Source organism: Carassius gibelio, chromosome B1, assembly GCF_023724105.1.
Source record: "Carassius gibelio isolate Cgi1373 ecotype wild population from Czech Republic chromosome B1, carGib1.2-hapl.c, whole genome shotgun sequence".
In the NCBI taxonomy this organism is placed as follows: Eukaryota; Metazoa; Chordata; class Actinopteri; order Cypriniformes; family Cyprinidae; genus Carassius; species Carassius gibelio.
Window position 1 is genome coordinate 14548918 of NC_068396.1, and position 17827 is coordinate 14566744.

Below are 17827 nucleotides of genomic sequence, written 5' to 3' on the forward strand. Positions count from 1 at the left end.
TTAAGCCTGAGGTATTCATTAACATTCTGATGCAAGCTAAATTGAAAGTTATTTCAAAAAATGCCAGTTCTGTGCTAATTCTTGTGTCTATAGTAAAAGTTCACCATTGAATTTCTTTCTTGCAATGCCAGCTGAAATGCAACTCATGAATGATGACCCAAGTGGGACTCAAACCCACAATCCTCAGCTCCGAAGGCTGATGCCTTCTCCATTAGGCCACTGGGCCTGGTTCACTGGTAAATCAAGAGGCATTGACAGACAGTCATAAACAAACTAAAAGCAATATCATGAAATTGCCAGTTCTATTCTAATGTCTACAGTGAAGTTATCGTCCTTGAATTTCTTTCTTGCACTGCCAGCTTAAATGCAATGCTTGAAAGATGACCCAGGTGGGACTCGAACCCATAATCCTCAGCTCCGAAGGCTGATGCCTTATCCATTAGGCCACTGGGCCTCGTTCACTGGTGAGCCCAGATGCATTGACACACAGTCATAAACAAACTAAAAGCGATATCATGACATTGCCAGTTCTATGCTAATTCTTATGTCTACAATGAAGATATCGTCCTCGAATTTCTGTCTTGCACTGCCAGCTTAAATGCAAATCTTGAAAGATGACCCAGGTGGGATTCGAACCCAGAGTCATTGACAGACTGTCAGAAACAAACTAAACTGAAAGCAATATCATAAAATTTCCCGTTCTATGCTAATTCTTGGGGCTATAGTGTCATATTAAAGTTATCATCCTGAAATTTCTTGCATAGCCCACTTAAATGAAAGCCCTCAAAGATGACCCAGGTGGGACTTGAACCCATGTTCCGTTGGCAGTTCTATGCTAACTCTCATGTTCCTTTGTCACAGCTATTGTGTCTCCTTGCACTTATCATCCTGGTACCTGTTGCGCAGCCAACTTAAATCTAACCTCTCATTGACGACTCAGGTGGTAATTTAATTCACAACCCCCAGCTCCGAAGGTTGATGCCTTATTTATTAGACAACTGGACCTTTTCTCTGATTAAGCCTGAGGTATTCATTAACATTCTGATGCAAGCTAAATTGAAAGTTATTTCAAAAAATGCCAGTTCTGTGCTAATTCTTGTGTCTATAGTAAAAGTTCACCATTGAATTTCTTTCTTGCAATGCCAGCTGAAATGCAACTCATGAATGATGACCCAAGTGGGACTCGAACCCACAATCTTCAGCTCCGAAGGCTGATGCCTTCTCCATTAGGCCACTGGGACTGGTTCACTGGTAAATCAAGAGGCATTGACAGACAGTCATAAACAAACTAAAAGCAATATCATGAAATTGCCAGTTCTATTCTAATTATTGTGTCTACAGTGAAGTTATCGTCCTTGAATTTCTTTCTTGCACTGCCAGCTTAAATGCAATGCTTGAAAGATGACCCAGGTGGGACTCGAACCCACAATCCTCAGCTCCGAAGGCTGATGCCTTATCCATTAGGCCACTGGGCCTCGTTCACTGGTGAACCCAGATGCATTGACACACAGTCATAAACAAACTAAAAGCGATATCATGACATTGCCAGTTCTATGCTAATTCTTATGTCTACAATGAAGATATCGTCCTTGAATTTCTGTCTTGCACTGCCAGCTTAAATGCAAATCTTGAAAGATGACCCAGGTGGGATTCGAACCAAGAGTCATTGACAGACTGTCAGAAACAAACTAAACTGAAAGCAATATCATAAAATTTCCCGTTCTATGCTAATTCTTGGGGCTATAGTGTCATATTAAAGTTATCATCCTGAAATTTCTTGCATAGCCCACTTAAATGAAAGCCCTCAAAGATGACCCAGGTGGGACTTGAACCCATGTTCCGTTGGCAGTTCTATGCTAACTCTCATGTTCCTTTGTCACAGCTATTGTGTCTCCTTGCACTTATCATTCTGGTACCTGTTGCGCAGCCAACTTAAATCTAACCTCTCATTGACGACTCAGGTGGTAATTTAATTCACAACCCCCAGCTCCGAAGGTTGATGCCTTATTTATTAGACAACTGGACCTTTTCTCTGATTAAGCCTGAGGTATTCATTAACATTCTGATGCAAGCTAAATTGAAAGTTATTTAAAAAAAATGCCAGTTCTGTGCTAATTCTTGTGTCTATAGTAAAAGTTCACCATTGAATTTCTTTCTTGCAATGCCAGCTGAAATGCAACTCATGAATGATGACCCAAGTGGGACTCGAACCCACAATCTTCAGCTCCGAAGGCTGATGCCTTCTCCATTAGGCCACTGGGACTGGTTCACTGGTAAATCAAGAGGCATTGACAGACAGTCATAAACAAACTAAAAGCAATATCTTGAAATTGCCAGTTCTATTCTAATTCTTGTGTCTACAGTGAAGTTATCGTCTTTGAATTTCTTTCTTGCACTGCCAGCTTAAATGCAACGCTTGAAAGATGACCCAGGTGGGACTCGAACCCACAATCCTCAGCTCCGAAGGCTGATGCCTTATCCATTAGGCCACTGGGCCTCGTTCACTGGTGAACCCAAAGGCATTGACACACAGTCATAAACAAACTAAAAGCGATATCATGACATTGCCAGTTCTATGCTAATTCTTATGTCTACAATGAAGATATCGTCCGTGAATTTCTGTCTTGCACTGCCAGCTTAAATGCAACTCTTGAAAGATGACCCAGGTGGGATTCGAACCCAGAGTCATTGACAGACTGTCAGAAACAAACTAAACTGAAAGCAATATCATAAAATTTCCCATTCTATGCTAATTCTTGGGGCTATAGTGTCATATTGAAGTTATCATCCTGAAATTTCTTGCATAGCCCACTGAAATGAAAGCCCTGAAAGACGACCCAGGTGGGACTTGAACCCACAATTCCCAGCTCCTGAGGCTGATGCCTTATCCATTAGGCCAACAGGCCACATCTGTTAGTGAACCCAGAGGCATTACAGAAAGTCTTATCCGAAGCTGATCTGAGTGAGATTTCAGAAAATTGCCTGTTCTATGATAATTCTCATGACTTGAACCCACAATCTTCAGCTCTGAAGGTTGATGCTTTATCCGTTTGGTCACTGGGTATTTTCCAACAAGCCCACACAGAGGCATTTACAGACCGTCTTATTCAAGCTGAACTGAGTGAGTTTTCAGAAATTTGCCAATTTTATGATTAATCTTGTGGCTATAGTGTCATATTGACATTATCGTCCTAGAATTTTTTCCTTGCACTGCCAACATAAACACCAACCTTGAAAGATGAACCCACAATCCTCAGCTCTGAAGACCGATGCATTAGGCCACTGGGCCTTGTTCACTGGTGAACCCAGAGGCATTGACAGACAGTCAGAAACAAACTAAACTGAAAGAGTTTTCATGAAATTGCTAGTTCTCATGTTCCGTTGGCAGTTCTATGCTAACTCTCATGTTCCTTTGTCACAGCTATTGTGTCTCCTTGCACTTATCATCCTGGTACCTGTTGCGCAGCCAACTTAAATCTAACCTCTCATTGACGACTCAGGTGGTAATTTAATTCACAACCCCCAGCTCCGAAGGTTGATGCCTTATTTATTAGACAACTGGACCTTTTCTCTGATTAAGCCTGAGGTATTCATTAACATTCTGATGCAAGCTAAATTGAAAGTTATTTCAAAAAATGCCAGTTCTGTGCTAATTCTTGTGTCTATAGTAAAAGTTCACCATTGCAATTCTTTCTTGCAATGCCAGCTGAAATGCAACTCTTGAATGATGACCCAAGTGGGACTCGAACCCACAATCCTCAGCTCCGAAGGCTGATGCCTTCTCCATTAGGCCACTGGGCCTGGTTCATTGGTAAATCAAGAGGCATTGACAGACAGTCATAAACAAACTAAAAGCAATATCATGAAATTGCCAGTTCTATTCTAATACTTGTGTCTACAGTGAAGTTATCGTCTTTGAATTTCTTTCTTGCACTGCCAGCTTAAATGCAACGCTTGAAAGATGACCCAGGTGGGACTCGAACCCACAATCCTCAGCTCCGAAGGCTGATGCCTTATCTATTAGGCCACTGGGCCCTGTTCACTGGTGAACCCAGAGGCATTGACACACAGTCATAAACAAACTAAAAGCGATATCATGACATTGCCAGTTCTATGCTAATTCTTATGTCTACAATGAAGATATCGTCCTTGAATTTCTGTCTTGCACTGCCAGCTTAAATGCAACTCTTGAAAGATGACCCAGGTGGGATTCGAACCCAGAGTCATTGACAGACTGTCAGAAACAAACTAAACTGAAAGCAATATCATAAAATTTCCCATTCTATGCTAATTCTTGGGGCTATAGTGTCATATTGAAGTTATCATCCTGAAATTTCTTGCATAGCCCACTGAAATGAAAGCCCTGAAAGACGACCCAGGTGGGACTTGAACCCACAATTCCCAGCTCCTGAGGCTGATGCCTTATCCATTAGGCCAACAGGCCACATCTGTTAGTGAACCCAGAGGCATTACAGAAAGTCTTATCCGAAGCTGATCTGAGTGAGATTTCAGAAAATTGCCTGTTCTATGATAATTCTCATGACTTGAACCCACAATCTTCAGCTCTGAAGGTTGATGCTTTATCCGTTTGGTCACTGGGTATTTTCCAACAAGCCCACACAGAGGCATTTACAGACCGTCTTATCCAAGCTGGTTATCGTCCTAGAATTTCTTCCTTGCACTGCCAACATAAACACCAACCTTGAAAGATGAACCCACAATCCTCAGCTCTGAAGACCGATGCATTAGGCCACTGGGCCTTGTTCACTGGTGAACCCAGAGGCATTGACAGACAGTCAGAAACAAACTAAACTGAAAGAGTTTTCATGAAATTGCTAGTTCTCATGTTCCGTTGGCAGTTCTATGCTAACTCTCATGTTCCTTTGTCACAGCTATTGTGTCTCCTTGCACTTATCATCCTGGTACCTGTTGCGCAGCCAACTTAAATCTAACCTCTCATTGACGACTCAGGTGGTAATTTAATTCACAACCCCCAGCTCCGAAGGTTGATGCCTTATTTATTAGACAACTGGACCTTTTCTCTGATTAAGCCTGAGGTATTCATTAACATTCTGATGCAAGCTAAATTGAAAGTTATTTCAAAAAATGCCAGTTCTGTGCTAATTCTTGTGTCTATAGTAAAAGTTCACCATTGAATTTCTTTCTTGCAATGCCAGCTGAAATGCAACTCATGAATGATGACCCAGGTGGGACTCGAACCCACAATCCTCAGCTCCGAAGGCTGATGCCTTATCCATTAGGCCACTGGGCCTCGTTCACTGGTGAACCCAGATGCATTGACACACAGTCATAAACAAACTAAAAGCGATATCATGACATTGCCAGTTCTATGCTAATTCTTATGTCTACAATGAAGATATCGTCCTTGAATTTCTGTCTTGCACTGCCAGCTTAAATGCAACTCTTGAAAGATGACCCAGGTGGGATTCGAACCCAGAGTCATTGACAGACTGTCAGAAACAAACTAAACTGAAAGCAATATCATAAAATTTCCCGTTCTATGCTAATTCTTGGGGCTATAGTGTCATATTGAAGTTATCATCCTGAAATTTCTTGCATAGCCCACTTAAATGAAAGTCCTCAAAGATGACCCAGGTGGGACTTGATCCCACAATTCCCAGCTCCGGAGGCTGAAGCTTTATCCATTAGGCCACTGGGCCTCCTTCACTGATGAATCAAGAGGCATTGACACACAGTCATAAACAAACTAAAAGCAATATCATGAAATTGCCAGTTCTATTCTAATTATTGTGTCTACAGTGAAGTTATCGTCTTTGAATTTCTTTCTTGCACTGCCAGCTTAAATGCAACGCTTGAAAGATGACCCAGGTGGGACTCGAACCCACAATCCTAAGCTCCGAAGGCTGATGCCTTATCCATTAGGCCACTGGGCCCTGTTCCCTGCTGAACCCAGATGCATTGACACACAGTCATAAACAAACTAAAAGCGATATCATGACATTGCCAGTTCTATGCTAATTCTTATGTCTACAATGAAGATATCGTCCTTGAATTTCTGTCTTGCACTGCCAGCTTAAATGCAACTCTTGAAAGATGACCCAGGTGGCATTCGAACCCAGAGTCATTGACAGACTGTCAGAAACAAACTAAACTGAAAGCAATATCATAAAATTTCCCGTTCTATGCTAATTCTTGGGGCTATAGTGTCATATTGAAGTTATCATCCTGAAATTTCTTGCATAGCCCACTTAAATGAAAGCCCTCAAAGATGACCCAGGTGGGACTTGAACCCATGTTCCGTTGGCAGTTCTATGCTAACTCTCATGTTCCTTTGTCACAGCTATTGTGTCTCCTTGCACTTATCATCCTGGTACCTGTTGCGCAGCCAACTTAAATCTAACCTCTCATTGACGACTCAGGTGGTAATTTAATTCACAACCCCCAGCTCCGAAGGTTGATGCCTTATTTATTAGACAACTGGACCTTTTCTCTGATTAAGCCTGAGGTATTCATTAACATTCTGATGCAAGCTAAATTGAAAGTTATTTCAAAAAATGCCAGTTCTCTGCTAATTCTTGTGTCTATAGTAAAAGTTCACCATTGAATTTCTTTCTTGCAATGCCAGCTGAAATGCAACTCATGAATGATGACCCAAGTGGGACTCGAACCCACAATCCTCAGCTCCGAAGGCTGATGCCTTCTCCATTAGGCCACTGGGCCTGGTTCACTGGTAAATCAAGAGGCATTGACAGACAGTCATAAACAAACTAAAAGCAATATCATGAAATTGCCAGTTCTATTCTAATTCTTGTGTCTACAGTGAAGTTATCGTCCTTGAATTTCTTTCTTGCACTGCCAGCTTAAATGCAATGCTTGAAAGATGACCCAGGTGGAACTCGAACCCACAATCCTCAGCTCCGAAGGCTGATGCCTTATCCATTAGGCCACTGGGCCCTGTTCCCTGGTGAACCCAGATGCATTGACACACAGTCATAAACAAACTAAAAGCGATATCATGACATTGCCAGTTCTATGCTAATTCTTATGTCTACAATGAAGATATCGTCCTTGATTTTCTGTCTTGCACTGCCAGCTTAAATGCAACTCTTGAAAGATGACCCAGGTGGGATTCGAACCCAGAGTCATTGACAGACTGTCAGAAACAAACTAAACTGAAAGCAATATCATAAAATTTCCCGTTCTATGCTAATTCTTGGGGCTATAGTGTCATATTGAAGTTATCATCCTGAAATTTCTTGCATAGCCCACTTAAATGAAAGCCCTCAAAGATGACCCAGGTGGGACTTGAACCCATGTTCCGTTGGCAGTTCTATGCTAACTCTCATGTTCCTTTGTCACAGCTATTGTGTCTCCTTGCACTTATCATCCTGGTACCTGTTGCGCAGCCAACTTAAATCTAACCTCTCATTGACGACTCAGGTGGTAATTTAATTCACAACCCCCAGCTCCGAAGGTTGACGCCTTATTTATTAGACAACTTGACCTTTTCTCTGATTAAGCCTGAGGTATTCATTAACATTCTGATGCAAGCTAAATTGAAAGTTATTTCAAAAAATGCCAGTTCTGTGCTAATTCTTGTGTCTATAGTAAAAGTTCACCATTGAATTTCTTTCTTGCAATGCCAGCTGAAATGCAACTCATGAATGATGACCCAAGTGGGACTCGAACCCAGAATCCTCAGCTCCGAAGGCTGATGCCTTCTCCATTAGGCCACTGGGCCTGGTTCACTGGTAAATCAAGAGGCATTGACAGACAGTCATAAACAAAATAAAAGCAATATCATGAAATTGCCAGTTCTATTCTAATTCTTGTGTCTACAGTGAAGTTATCGTCTTTGAATTTCTTTCTTGCACTGCCAGCTTAAATGCAACGCTTGAAAGATGACCCAGGTGGGACTCGAACCCACAATCCTCAGCTCCGAAGGCTGATGCCTTATCCATTAGGCCACTGTGCCCTGTTCACTGGTAAACCCAGAGGCATTGACACACAGTCATAAACAAACTAAAAGCGATATCATGACATTGCCAGTTCTATGCTAATTCTTATGTCTACAATGAAGATATCGTCCTTGAATTTCTGTCTTGCACTGCCAGCTTAAATGCAACTCTTGAAAGATGACCCAGGTGGGATTCGAACCCAGAGTCATTGACAGACTGTCAGAAACAAACTAAACTGAAAGCAATATCATAAAATTTCCCATTCTATGCTAATTCTTGGGGCTATAGTGTCATATTGAAGTTATCATCCTGAAATTTCTTGCATAGCCCACTGAAATGAAAGCCCTGAAAGACGACCCAGGTGGGACTTGAACCCACAATTCCCAGCTCCTGAGGCTGATGCCTTATCCATTAGGCCAACAGGCCACATCTGTTAGTGAACCCAGAGGCATTACAGAAAGTCTTATCCGAAGCTGATCTGAGTGAGATTTCAGAAAATTGCCTGTTCTATGATAATTCTCATGACTTGAACCCACAATCTTCAGCTCTGAAGGTTGATGCTTTATCCGTTTGGCCACTGGGTATTTTCCAACAAGCCCACACAGAGGCATTTACAGACCGTCTTATCCAAGCTGAACTGAGTGAGTTTTCAGAAATTTGCCAATTTTATGATTAATCTTGTGGCTATAGTGTCATATTGACGTTATCGTCCTAGAATTTTTTCCTTGCACTGCCAACATAAACACCAACCTTGAAAGATGAACCCACAATCCTCAGCTCTGAAGACCGATGCATTAGGCCACTGGGCCTTGTTCACTGGTGAACCCAGAGGCATTGACAGACAGTCAGAAACAAACTAAACTGAAAGAGTTTTCATGAAATTGCTAGTTCTCATGTTCCGTTGGCAGTTCTATGCTAACTCTCATGTTCCTTTGTCACAGCTATTGTGTCTCCTTGCACTTATCATCCTGGTACCTGTTGCGCAGCCAACTTAAATCTAACCTCTCATTGACGACTCAGGTGGTAATTTAATTCACAACCCCCAGCTCCGAAGGTTGATGCCTTATTTATTAGACAACTGGACCTTTTCTCTGATTAAGCCTGAGGTATTCATTAACCCTCTGGGGACGGATTAGGCGGTACCGCCCAAAATGGCATACTTTTACAAATGTGTAGTTATCTCAAAAACTATTAATGCTAGAGAGATGCGGGTTTTTTTGCCGTCTTCCTCAGATTCCGCTGAAAACAGCGATGTCCAGTTTGTATATTAAACACTTCCCTTATTGCGCAATACCACTGCGTAAACAGGCCAATGAAAAAGATTGTGCTAGGCAGATTCAACACGCAACAGCCAATGGAAAAATTGCCGCTGGGAGGAGTCTTTTTCTAACCCAATCAGAGGAAGGTTATGTCTTCTAGCAATTCAGAGGACTCTGTAGCTCTGCTGTAGCCTTGTAAAAGCTGACTGGACTAAAGTAAAAGACATGTAATCAATAAGCGTTCAGAGAATCAGCATCAGGGTGGAGAAAGCAGAACGGGATCAGAGTGTTACAGAGAGCGATCGGAGTATTAGCGAGCACAAAGAGCTAAATTCGAGCGATCGGAGAATCAGCATCACGTGGAGAAAGCAGAAAGTGATCGGAGTGTTAGCGAGCACAAAGAGATAAATTCGAGAGAGATACAGCATTATTACAGAATTGTTTTATCAAAATGGCAAGCAGTAAAAGATTTACGGCAGAACAAGCTCTGGAACAATTACTGGAAAGGCCTGGAGAGGCCTTGCTTTGCTCACTGGCATGCCTAGGACTGTTTTTTAAAAAAGTTAATTAATTAATTGTTCTTTACACATTTGATTAAACAATAACACATTTCTGTCAAGCAAAGAGTTTGAAAAAAATATATTTTCTTTGTTCAAAAATTGTTCTATATTGTGTGTTTTTCAGTAATAAATGACAAAAATCTAATTTTCGTTTTTGAAATTCTCTAGTTTATTGTAAAATTTTTCACTCATACTTCCTTTATATAAACATATTGCATGCATGCTTATGGTAGCTTAGGGTCTTCTGAATCCATAGATACCAAACACAGGGTGTTTAATCTCCTTTACATATGATTTATAAGCCCAAATATAAAAATAGAGAAAACAGACCAAAAAGGGCTTAGTCCCAAAAATAAAAAAACGCCTAGGACTGTTTGTAAATAAAGTTAATTATTTAATTGATCTTTACACATTTGATTGAATATTAACCCATTTCTGTCAAGCAAAGAGTTTGAAAAATATATTTTTGGGTCAAAAACTTTTAACTATTGTTGTGTGAGTAGGATTTTCAGTAATAAATGACAAAAATCTCATTTTCGTCTTTGAAATTCTCTAGTTTATTGTACAATTTTTCACTCATACTTCCTTTATAGACATATTGCATGCATGCTTATGGTAGCTTAGGGTCTTCTGAATCCATTGATACCAAATACATGGTGGTCCATCCTCATTACATATGGTTTATAAGCCGAAATGTAAAAATAGAGAAAACGGACCAAAAAGGGCTTAGTCCCCTAAGGGTTAACATTCTGATGCAAGCTAAATTGAAAGTTATTTCAAAAAATGCCAGTTCTGTGCTAATTCTTGTGTCTATAGTAAAAGTTCACCATTGCAATTCTTTCTTGCAATGCCAGCTGAAATGCAACTCTTGAATGATGACCCAAGTGGGACTCGAACCCACAATCCTCAGCTCCGAAGGCTGATGCCTTCTCCATTAGGCCACTGGGCCTGGTTCACTGGTAAATCAAGAGGCATTGACAGACAGTCATAAACAAACTAAAAGCAATATCATGAAATTGCCAGTTCTATTCTAATACTTGTGTCTACAGTGAAGTTATCGTCTTTGAATTTCTTTCTTGCACTGCCAGCTTAAATGCAATGCTTGAAAGATGACCCAGGTGGGACTCGAACCCACAATCCTCAGCTCCGAAGGCTGATGCCTTATCCATTAGGCCACTGGGCCCTGTTCACTGGTGAACCCAGAGGCATTGACACACAGTCATAAACAAACTAAAAGCGATATAATGACATTGCCAGTTCTATGCTAATTCTTATGTCTACAATGAAGATATCGTCCTTGAATTTCTGTCTTGCACTGCCAGCATAAATGCAACTCTTGAAAGATGACCCAGGTGGGATTCGAACCCAGAGTCATTGACAGACTGTCAGAAACAAACTAAACTGAAAGCAATATCATAAAATTTCCCATTCTATGCTAATTCTTGGGGCTATAGTGTCATATTGAAGTTATCATCCTGAAATTTCTTGCATAGCCCACTTAAATGAAAGCCCTCAAAGATGACCCAGGTGGGACTTGAACCCACAATTCCCAGCTCCGGAGGCTGATGCCTTATCCATTAGGCCACTGGGCCTCATTCACTGATGAGTCAAGAGGCATTGACACACAGTCATAAACAAACTAAAAGCAATATCATGAAATTGCCAGTTCTATTCTAATTCTTGTGTCTACAGTGAAGTTATCGTCCTTGAATTTCTTTCTTGCACTGCCAGCTTAAATGCAATGCTTGAAAGATGACCCAGGTGGGACTCGAACCCACAATCCTCAGCTCCGAAGGCTGATGCCTTATCCTTTAGGCCACTGGGCCTCGTTCACTGGTGAACCCAGATGCATTGACACACAGTCATAAACAAACTAAAAGCGATATCATGACATTGCCAGTTCTATGCTAATTCTTATGTCTACAATGAAGATATCGTCCTTGAATTTCTGTCTTGCACTGCCAGCTTAAATGCAAATCTTGAAAGATGACCCAGGTTGGATTCGAACCCAGAGTCATTGACAGACTGTCAGAAACAAACTAAACTGAAAGCAATATCATAAAATTTCCCGTTCTATGCTAATTCTTGGGGCTATAGTGTCATATTGAAGTTATCATCCTGAAATTTCTTGCATAGCCCACTTAAATGAAAGCCCTCAAAGATGACCCAGGTGGGACTTTAACCCATGTTCCGTTGGCAGTTCTATGCTAACTCTCATGTTCCTTTGTCACAGCTATTGTGTCTCCTTGCACTTATCATCCTGGTACCTGTTGCGCAGCCAACTTAAATCTAACCTCTCATTGACGACTCAGGTGGTAATTTAATTCACAACCCCCAGCTCCGAAGGTTGATGCCTTATTTATTAGACAACTGGACCTTCTCTCTGATTAAGCCTGAGGTATTCATTAACATTCTGATGCAAGCTAAATTGAAAGTTATTTAAAAAAATGCCAGTTCTGTGCTAATTCTTGTGTCTATAGTAAAAGTTCACCATTGAATTTCTTTCTTGCAATGCCAGCTGAAATGCAACTCTTGCATGATGACCCAAGTGGGGCTCGAACCCACAATCCTCAGCTCCGAAAGCTGATGCCTTCTCCACTCCATTAGGCCACTGGGCCTGGTTCACTGGTAATTCAAGAGGCATTGACAGACAGTCATAAACAAACTAAAAGCAATATCATGAAATTGCCAGTTCTATTCTAATTCTTGTGTCTACAGTGAAGTTATCGTCCTTGAATTTCTTTCTTGCACTGCCAGCTTAAATGCAATGCTTGAAAGATGACCCAGGTGGGACTCGAACCCACAATCCTCAGCTCCGAAGGCTGATGCCTTATCCATTAGGCCAATGGGCCCTGTTCCCTGGTGAACCCAGATGCATTGACACACAGTCATAAACAAACTAAAAGCGATATCATGACATTGCCAGTTCTATGCTAATTCTTATGTCTACAATGAAGATATCGTCCTTGAATTTCTGTCTTGCACTGCCAGCTTAAATGCAACTCTTGAAAGATGACCCAGGTGGGATTCGAACCCGGAGTCATTGACAGACTGTCAGAAACAAACTAAACTGAAAGCAATATCATAAAATTTCCCGTTCTATGCTAATTCTTGGGGCTATAGTGTCATATTGAAGTTATCATCCTGAAATTTCTTGCATAGCCCACTTAAATGAAAGCCCTCAAAGATGACCCAGGTGGGACTTTAACCCATGTTCCGTTGGCAGTTCTATGCTAACTCTCATGTTCCTTTGTCACAGCTATTGTGTCTCCTTGCACTTATCATCCTGGTACCTGTTGCGCAGCCAACTTAAATCTAACCTCTCATTGACGACTCAGGTGGTAATTTAATTCACAACCCCCAGCTCCGAAGGTTGATGCCTTATTTATTAGACAACTGGACCTTCTCTCTGATTAAGCCTGAGGTATTCATTAACATTCTGATGCAAGCTAAATTGAAAGTTATTTCAAAAAATGCCAGTTCTGTGCTAATTCTTGTGTCTATAGTAAAAGTTCACCATTGAATTTCTTTCTTGCAATGCCAGCTGAAATGCAACTCTTGCATGATGACCCAAGTGGGGCTCGAACCCACAATCCTCAGCTCCGAAAGCTGATGCCTTCTCCACTCCATTAGGCCACTGGGCCTGGTTCACTGGTAAATCAAGAGGCATTGACAGACAGTCATAAACAAACTAAAAGCAATATCATGAAATTGCCAGTTCTATTCTAATTCTTGTGTCTACAGTGAAGTTATCGTCCTTGAATTTCTTTCTTGCACTGCCAGCTTAAATGCAATGCTTGAAAGATGACCCAGGTGGGACTCGAACCCACAATCCTCAGCTCCGAAGGCTGATGCCTTATCCATTAGGCCACTGGGCCTCGTTCACTGGTGAACCCAGATGCATTGACACACAGTCATAAACAAACCAAAAGCGATATCATGACATTGCCAGTTCTATGCTAATTCTTATGTCTACAATGAAGATATCGTCCTTGAATTTCTGTCTTGCACTGCCAGCTTAAATGCAACTCTTGAAAGATGACCCAGGTGGGATTCGAACCCAGAGTCATTGACAGACAGTCAGAAACAAACTAAACTGAAAGCAATATCATAAAATTTCCAGTTCTATGCTAATTCTTGGGGCTATAGTGTCATATTGAAGTTATCATCCTGAAATTTCTTGCATAGCCCACTTAAATGAAAGCCCTGAAAGACGACCCAGGTGGGACTTGAACCCACAATTCCCAGCTCCGGAGGCTGATGCCTTATCCATTAGGCCACTGGGCCTCGTTAACTGATGAATCAAGAGGCATTGACACACAGTCATAAACAAACTAAAAGCAATATCATGAAATTGCCAGTTCTATTCTAATGTCTACAGTGTAGCTATCGTCCTTGAATTTCTTTCTTGCACTGCCAGCTTAAATGCAACGCTTGAAAGATGACCCAGGTGGGACTCGAACCCACAATCCTCAGCTCCGAAGGCTGATGCCTTATCCATTAGGCCACTGGGCCCTGTTCACTGGTGATCCCAGAGGCATTGACACACAGTCATAAACAAACTAAAAGCGATATCATGACATTGGGATTCGAACCCAGAGTCACTGACAGACAGTCAGAAACAAACTAAACTGAAAGCAATAACATAAAATTTCCAGTTCTATGCTAATTCTTGGGGCTATAGTGTCATATTGAAGTTATCATCCTGAAATTTCTTGCATAGCCCACTTAAATGAAAGCCCTGAAAGACAACCCAGGTGGGACTTGAACCCACAATTCCCAGCTCCGGAGGCTGATGCCTTATCCATTAGGCCACTGGGCCTCGTTCACTGATGAATCAAGAGGCATTGATACACAGTCATAAACAAACTAAAAGCAATATCATGAAAATGCCAGTTCTATTCTAATGTCTACAGTGTAGCTATCGTCCTTGAATTTCTTTCTTGCACTGCCAGCTTAAATGCAACGCTTGAAAGATGACCCAGGTGGGACTCGAACCCACAATCCTCAGCTCCGAAGGCTGATGCCTTATCCATTAGGCCACTGGGCCCTGTTCACTGGTGATCCCAGAGGCATTGACACACAGTCATAAACAAACTAAAAGCGATTTCATGACATTGGGATTCGAACCCAGAGTCACTGACAGACAGTCAGAAACAAACTAAACTGAAAGCAATATCATGAAATTGCCAGTTCTATGCTAATTCTTGGGGCTATAGTGTCATATTGAAGTTATCATCCTGAAATTTCTTGCATAGCCCACTTAAATGAAAGCCCTTAAAGACGACCCAGGTGGGACTTGAACCCACAATTCCCAGCTCCTGAGGCTGATGCCTTATCCATTAGGCCAATGGGCCACATCTGTTAGTGAACCCAGAGGCATTACAGAAAGTCTTATCCGAAGCTGATCTGAGTGAGATTTCAGAAAATTGCCTGTTCTATGATAATTCTCATGACTTGAACCCACAATCTTCAGCTCTGAAGGTTGATGCTTTATCCGTTTGGTCACTGGGTATTTTCCAACAAGCCCACACAGAGGCATTTACAGACCGTCTTATCCAAGCTGAACTGAGTGAGTTTTCAGAAATTTGCAAATTTTATGATTAATCTTGTGGCTATAGTGTCATATTGACGTTATCGTCCTAGAATTTCTTCCTTGCACTGCCAACATAAACACCAACCTTGAAAGATGAACCCACAATCCTCAGCTCTGAAGACCGATGCATTAGGCCACTGGGCCTTGTTCACTGGTGAACCCAGAGGCATTGACAGACAGTCAGAAACAAACTAAACTGAAAGAGTTTTTATGAAATTGCTAGTTCTCATGTTCCGTTGGCAGTTCTATGCTAACTCTCATGTTCCTTTGTCACAGCTATTGTGTCTCCTTGCACTTATCATCCTGGTACCAGTTGCGCAGCCAACTTAAATCTAACCTCTCATTGACGACTAAGGTGGTAATTTAATTCACAACCCCCAGCTCCGAAGGTTGATGCCTTATTTATTAGACAACTGGACCTTTTCTCTGATTAAGCCTGAGGTATTCATTAACATTCTGATGCAAGCTAAATTGAAAGTTATTTCAAAAAATGCCAGTTCTGTGCTAATTCTTATGTCTATAGTAAAAGTTCACCATTGAATTTCTTTCTTGCAATGCCAGCTGAAATGCAACTCATGAATGATGACCCAAGTGAGACTCGAACCCACAATCCTCAGCTCCGAAGGCTGATGCCTTCTCCATTAGGCCACTGGGCCTTGTTCACTGGTAAATCAAGAGGCATTGACAGACAGTCATAAACAAACTAAAAGCAATATCATGAAATTGCCAGTTCTATTCTAATTCTTGTGTCTACAGTGAAGTTATCGTCCTTGAATTTCTTTCTTGCACTGCCAGCTTAAATGCAATGCTTGAAAGATGACCCAGGTGGGACTCGAACCCACAATCCTCAGCTCCGAAGGCTGATGCCTTATCCATTAGGCCACTGGGCCTCATTCACTGGTGAACCCAGATGCATTGACACACAGTCATAAACAAACTAAAAGCGATATCATGACATTGCCAGTTCTATGCTAATTCTTATGTCTACAATGAAGATATCGTCCTTGAATTTCTGTCTTGCACTGCCAGCTTAAATGCAAATCTTGAAAGATGACCCAGGTGGGATTCGAACCCAGAGTCATTGACAGACTGTCAGAAACAAACTAAACTGAAAGCAATATCATAAAATTTCCCGTTCTATGCTAATTCTTGGGGCTATAGTGTCATATTAAAGTTATCATCCTGAAATTTCTTGCATAGCCCACTTAAATGAAAGCCCTCAAAGATGACCCAGGTGGGACTTGAACCCACAATTCCCAGCTCCGGAGGCTGATGCCTTATCCATTAGGCCACTGGGCCTCATTCACTGATGAATCAAGAGGCATTGACACACAGTCATAAACAAACTAAAAGCAATATCATGAAATTGCCAGTTCTATTCTAATGTCTACAGTGAAGTTATCGTCTTTGAATTTCTTTCTTGCACTGCCAGCTTAAATGCAACGCTTGAAAGATGACCCAGGTGGGACTCGAACCCACAATCCTCAGCTCCGAAGGCTGATGCCTTATCCATTAGGCCACTGGGCCCTGTTCACTGGTGATCCCAGAGGCATTGACACACAGTCATAAACAAACTAAAAGCGATATCATGACATTGGGATTCGAACCCAGAGTCACTGACAGACAGTCAGAAACAAACTAAACTGAAAGCAATAACATAAAATTTCCAGTTCTATGCTAATTCTTGGGGCTATAGTGTCATATTGAAGTTATCATCCTGAAATTTCTTGCATAGCCCACTTAAATGAAAGCCCTGAAAGACAACCCAGGTGGGACTTGAACCCACAATTCCCAGCTCCGGAGGCTGATGCCTTATCCATTAGGCCACTGGGCCTCATTCACTGATGAATCAAGAGGCATTGACACACAGTCATAAACAAACTAAAAGCAATATCATGAAATTGCCAGTTCTATTCTAATGTCTACAGTGTAGCTATCGTCCTTGAATTTCTTTCTTGCACTGCCAGCATAAATGCAACGCTTGAAAGATGACCCAGGTGGGACTCGAAGGTGGGACTTGAACCCACAATTCCCAGCTCCTGAGGCTGATGCCTTATACCTTAGGCCAATGGGCCACATCTGTTAGTGAACCCAGAGGCATTACAGAAAGTCTTATCCGAAGCTGATCTGAGTGAGATTTCAGAAAATTGCCTGTTCTATGATAATTCTCATGACTTGAACCCACAATCTTCAGCTCTGAAGGTTGATGCTTTATCCGTTTGGTCACTGGGTATTTTCCAACAAGCCCACACAGAGGCATTTACAGACCGTCTTATCCAAGCTGAACTGAGTGAGTTTTCAGAAATTTGCAAATTTTATGATTAATCTTGTGGCTATAGTGTCATATTGACGTTATCGTCCTAGAATTTCTTCCTTGCACTGCCAACATAAACACCAACCTTGAAAGATGAACCCACAATCCTCAGCTCTGAAGACCGATGCATTAGGCCACTGGGCCTTGTTCACTGGTGA

General features: G+C 41.6%; 23 non-coding genes across 23 annotated transcripts; all 23 read right to left on the minus strand.

Annotated features, from left to right (window-relative positions):
• Window positions 1-381: 381 nt before the first annotated feature.
• trnar-ucg (transfer RNA arginine (anticodon UCG)) lies at window positions 382-454 on the minus strand. The gene has a single exon. It is a non-coding gene; the product is annotated as a tRNA-Arg (tRNA).
• A 714-nt stretch (window positions 455-1168) lies between these two features.
• Window positions 1169-1241, minus strand: trnar-ucg (transfer RNA arginine (anticodon UCG)). Its single transcript has one exon. It is a non-coding gene; the product is annotated as a tRNA-Arg (tRNA).
• Window positions 1242-1402: 161 nt separating this feature from the next.
• trnar-ucg (transfer RNA arginine (anticodon UCG)) lies at window positions 1403-1475 on the minus strand. Its single transcript has one exon. It is a non-coding gene; the product is annotated as a tRNA-Arg (tRNA).
• Window positions 1476-2190: 715 nt separating this feature from the next.
• Window positions 2191-2263, minus strand: trnar-ucg (transfer RNA arginine (anticodon UCG)). Its single transcript has one exon. It is a non-coding gene; the product is annotated as a tRNA-Arg (tRNA).
• Window positions 2264-2424: 161 nt separating this feature from the next.
• trnar-ucg (transfer RNA arginine (anticodon UCG)) lies at window positions 2425-2497 on the minus strand. Its single transcript has one exon. It is a non-coding gene; the product is annotated as a tRNA-Arg (tRNA).
• Window positions 2498-3728: 1231 nt separating this feature from the next.
• On the minus strand, window positions 3729-3801 carry trnar-ucg (transfer RNA arginine (anticodon UCG)). The gene has a single exon. It is a non-coding gene; the product is annotated as a tRNA-Arg (tRNA).
• A 161-nt stretch (window positions 3802-3962) lies between these two features.
• Window positions 3963-4035, minus strand: trnar-ucg (transfer RNA arginine (anticodon UCG)). The gene has a single exon. It is a non-coding gene; the product is annotated as a tRNA-Arg (tRNA).
• A 1164-nt stretch (window positions 4036-5199) lies between these two features.
• On the minus strand, window positions 5200-5272 carry trnar-ucg (transfer RNA arginine (anticodon UCG)). Its single transcript has one exon. It is a non-coding gene; the product is annotated as a tRNA-Arg (tRNA).
• A 570-nt stretch (window positions 5273-5842) lies between these two features.
• On the minus strand, window positions 5843-5915 carry trnar-ucg (transfer RNA arginine (anticodon UCG)). Its single transcript has one exon. It is a non-coding gene; the product is annotated as a tRNA-Arg (tRNA).
• Window positions 5916-6629: 714 nt separating this feature from the next.
• Window positions 6630-6702, minus strand: trnar-ucg (transfer RNA arginine (anticodon UCG)). The gene has a single exon. It is a non-coding gene; the product is annotated as a tRNA-Arg (tRNA).
• A 3933-nt stretch (window positions 6703-10635) lies between these two features.
• trnar-ucg (transfer RNA arginine (anticodon UCG)) lies at window positions 10636-10708 on the minus strand. Its single transcript has one exon. It is a non-coding gene; the product is annotated as a tRNA-Arg (tRNA).
• A 161-nt stretch (window positions 10709-10869) lies between these two features.
• Window positions 10870-10942, minus strand: trnar-ucg (transfer RNA arginine (anticodon UCG)). The gene has a single exon. It is a non-coding gene; the product is annotated as a tRNA-Arg (tRNA).
• Window positions 10943-11278: 336 nt separating this feature from the next.
• Window positions 11279-11351, minus strand: trnar-ccg (transfer RNA arginine (anticodon CCG)). The gene has a single exon. It is a non-coding gene; the product is annotated as a tRNA-Arg (tRNA).
• Window positions 11352-11512: 161 nt separating this feature from the next.
• Window positions 11513-11585, minus strand: trnar-ucg (transfer RNA arginine (anticodon UCG)). Its single transcript has one exon. It is a non-coding gene; the product is annotated as a tRNA-Arg (tRNA).
• Window positions 11586-13564: 1979 nt separating this feature from the next.
• trnar-ucg (transfer RNA arginine (anticodon UCG)) lies at window positions 13565-13637 on the minus strand. The gene has a single exon. It is a non-coding gene; the product is annotated as a tRNA-Arg (tRNA).
• A 336-nt stretch (window positions 13638-13973) lies between these two features.
• trnar-ccg (transfer RNA arginine (anticodon CCG)) lies at window positions 13974-14046 on the minus strand. Its single transcript has one exon. It is a non-coding gene; the product is annotated as a tRNA-Arg (tRNA).
• A 155-nt stretch (window positions 14047-14201) lies between these two features.
• On the minus strand, window positions 14202-14274 carry trnar-ucg (transfer RNA arginine (anticodon UCG)). The gene has a single exon. It is a non-coding gene; the product is annotated as a tRNA-Arg (tRNA).
• A 234-nt stretch (window positions 14275-14508) lies between these two features.
• On the minus strand, window positions 14509-14581 carry trnar-ccg (transfer RNA arginine (anticodon CCG)). The gene has a single exon. It is a non-coding gene; the product is annotated as a tRNA-Arg (tRNA).
• Window positions 14582-14736: 155 nt separating this feature from the next.
• On the minus strand, window positions 14737-14809 carry trnar-ucg (transfer RNA arginine (anticodon UCG)). Its single transcript has one exon. It is a non-coding gene; the product is annotated as a tRNA-Arg (tRNA).
• A 1363-nt stretch (window positions 14810-16172) lies between these two features.
• On the minus strand, window positions 16173-16245 carry trnar-ucg (transfer RNA arginine (anticodon UCG)). The gene has a single exon. It is a non-coding gene; the product is annotated as a tRNA-Arg (tRNA).
• A 336-nt stretch (window positions 16246-16581) lies between these two features.
• On the minus strand, window positions 16582-16654 carry trnar-ccg (transfer RNA arginine (anticodon CCG)). Its single transcript has one exon. It is a non-coding gene; the product is annotated as a tRNA-Arg (tRNA).
• A 155-nt stretch (window positions 16655-16809) lies between these two features.
• trnar-ucg (transfer RNA arginine (anticodon UCG)) lies at window positions 16810-16882 on the minus strand. Its single transcript has one exon. It is a non-coding gene; the product is annotated as a tRNA-Arg (tRNA).
• Window positions 16883-17116: 234 nt separating this feature from the next.
• On the minus strand, window positions 17117-17189 carry trnar-ccg (transfer RNA arginine (anticodon CCG)). The gene has a single exon. It is a non-coding gene; the product is annotated as a tRNA-Arg (tRNA).
• Window positions 17190-17827: the final 638 nt, after the last annotated feature.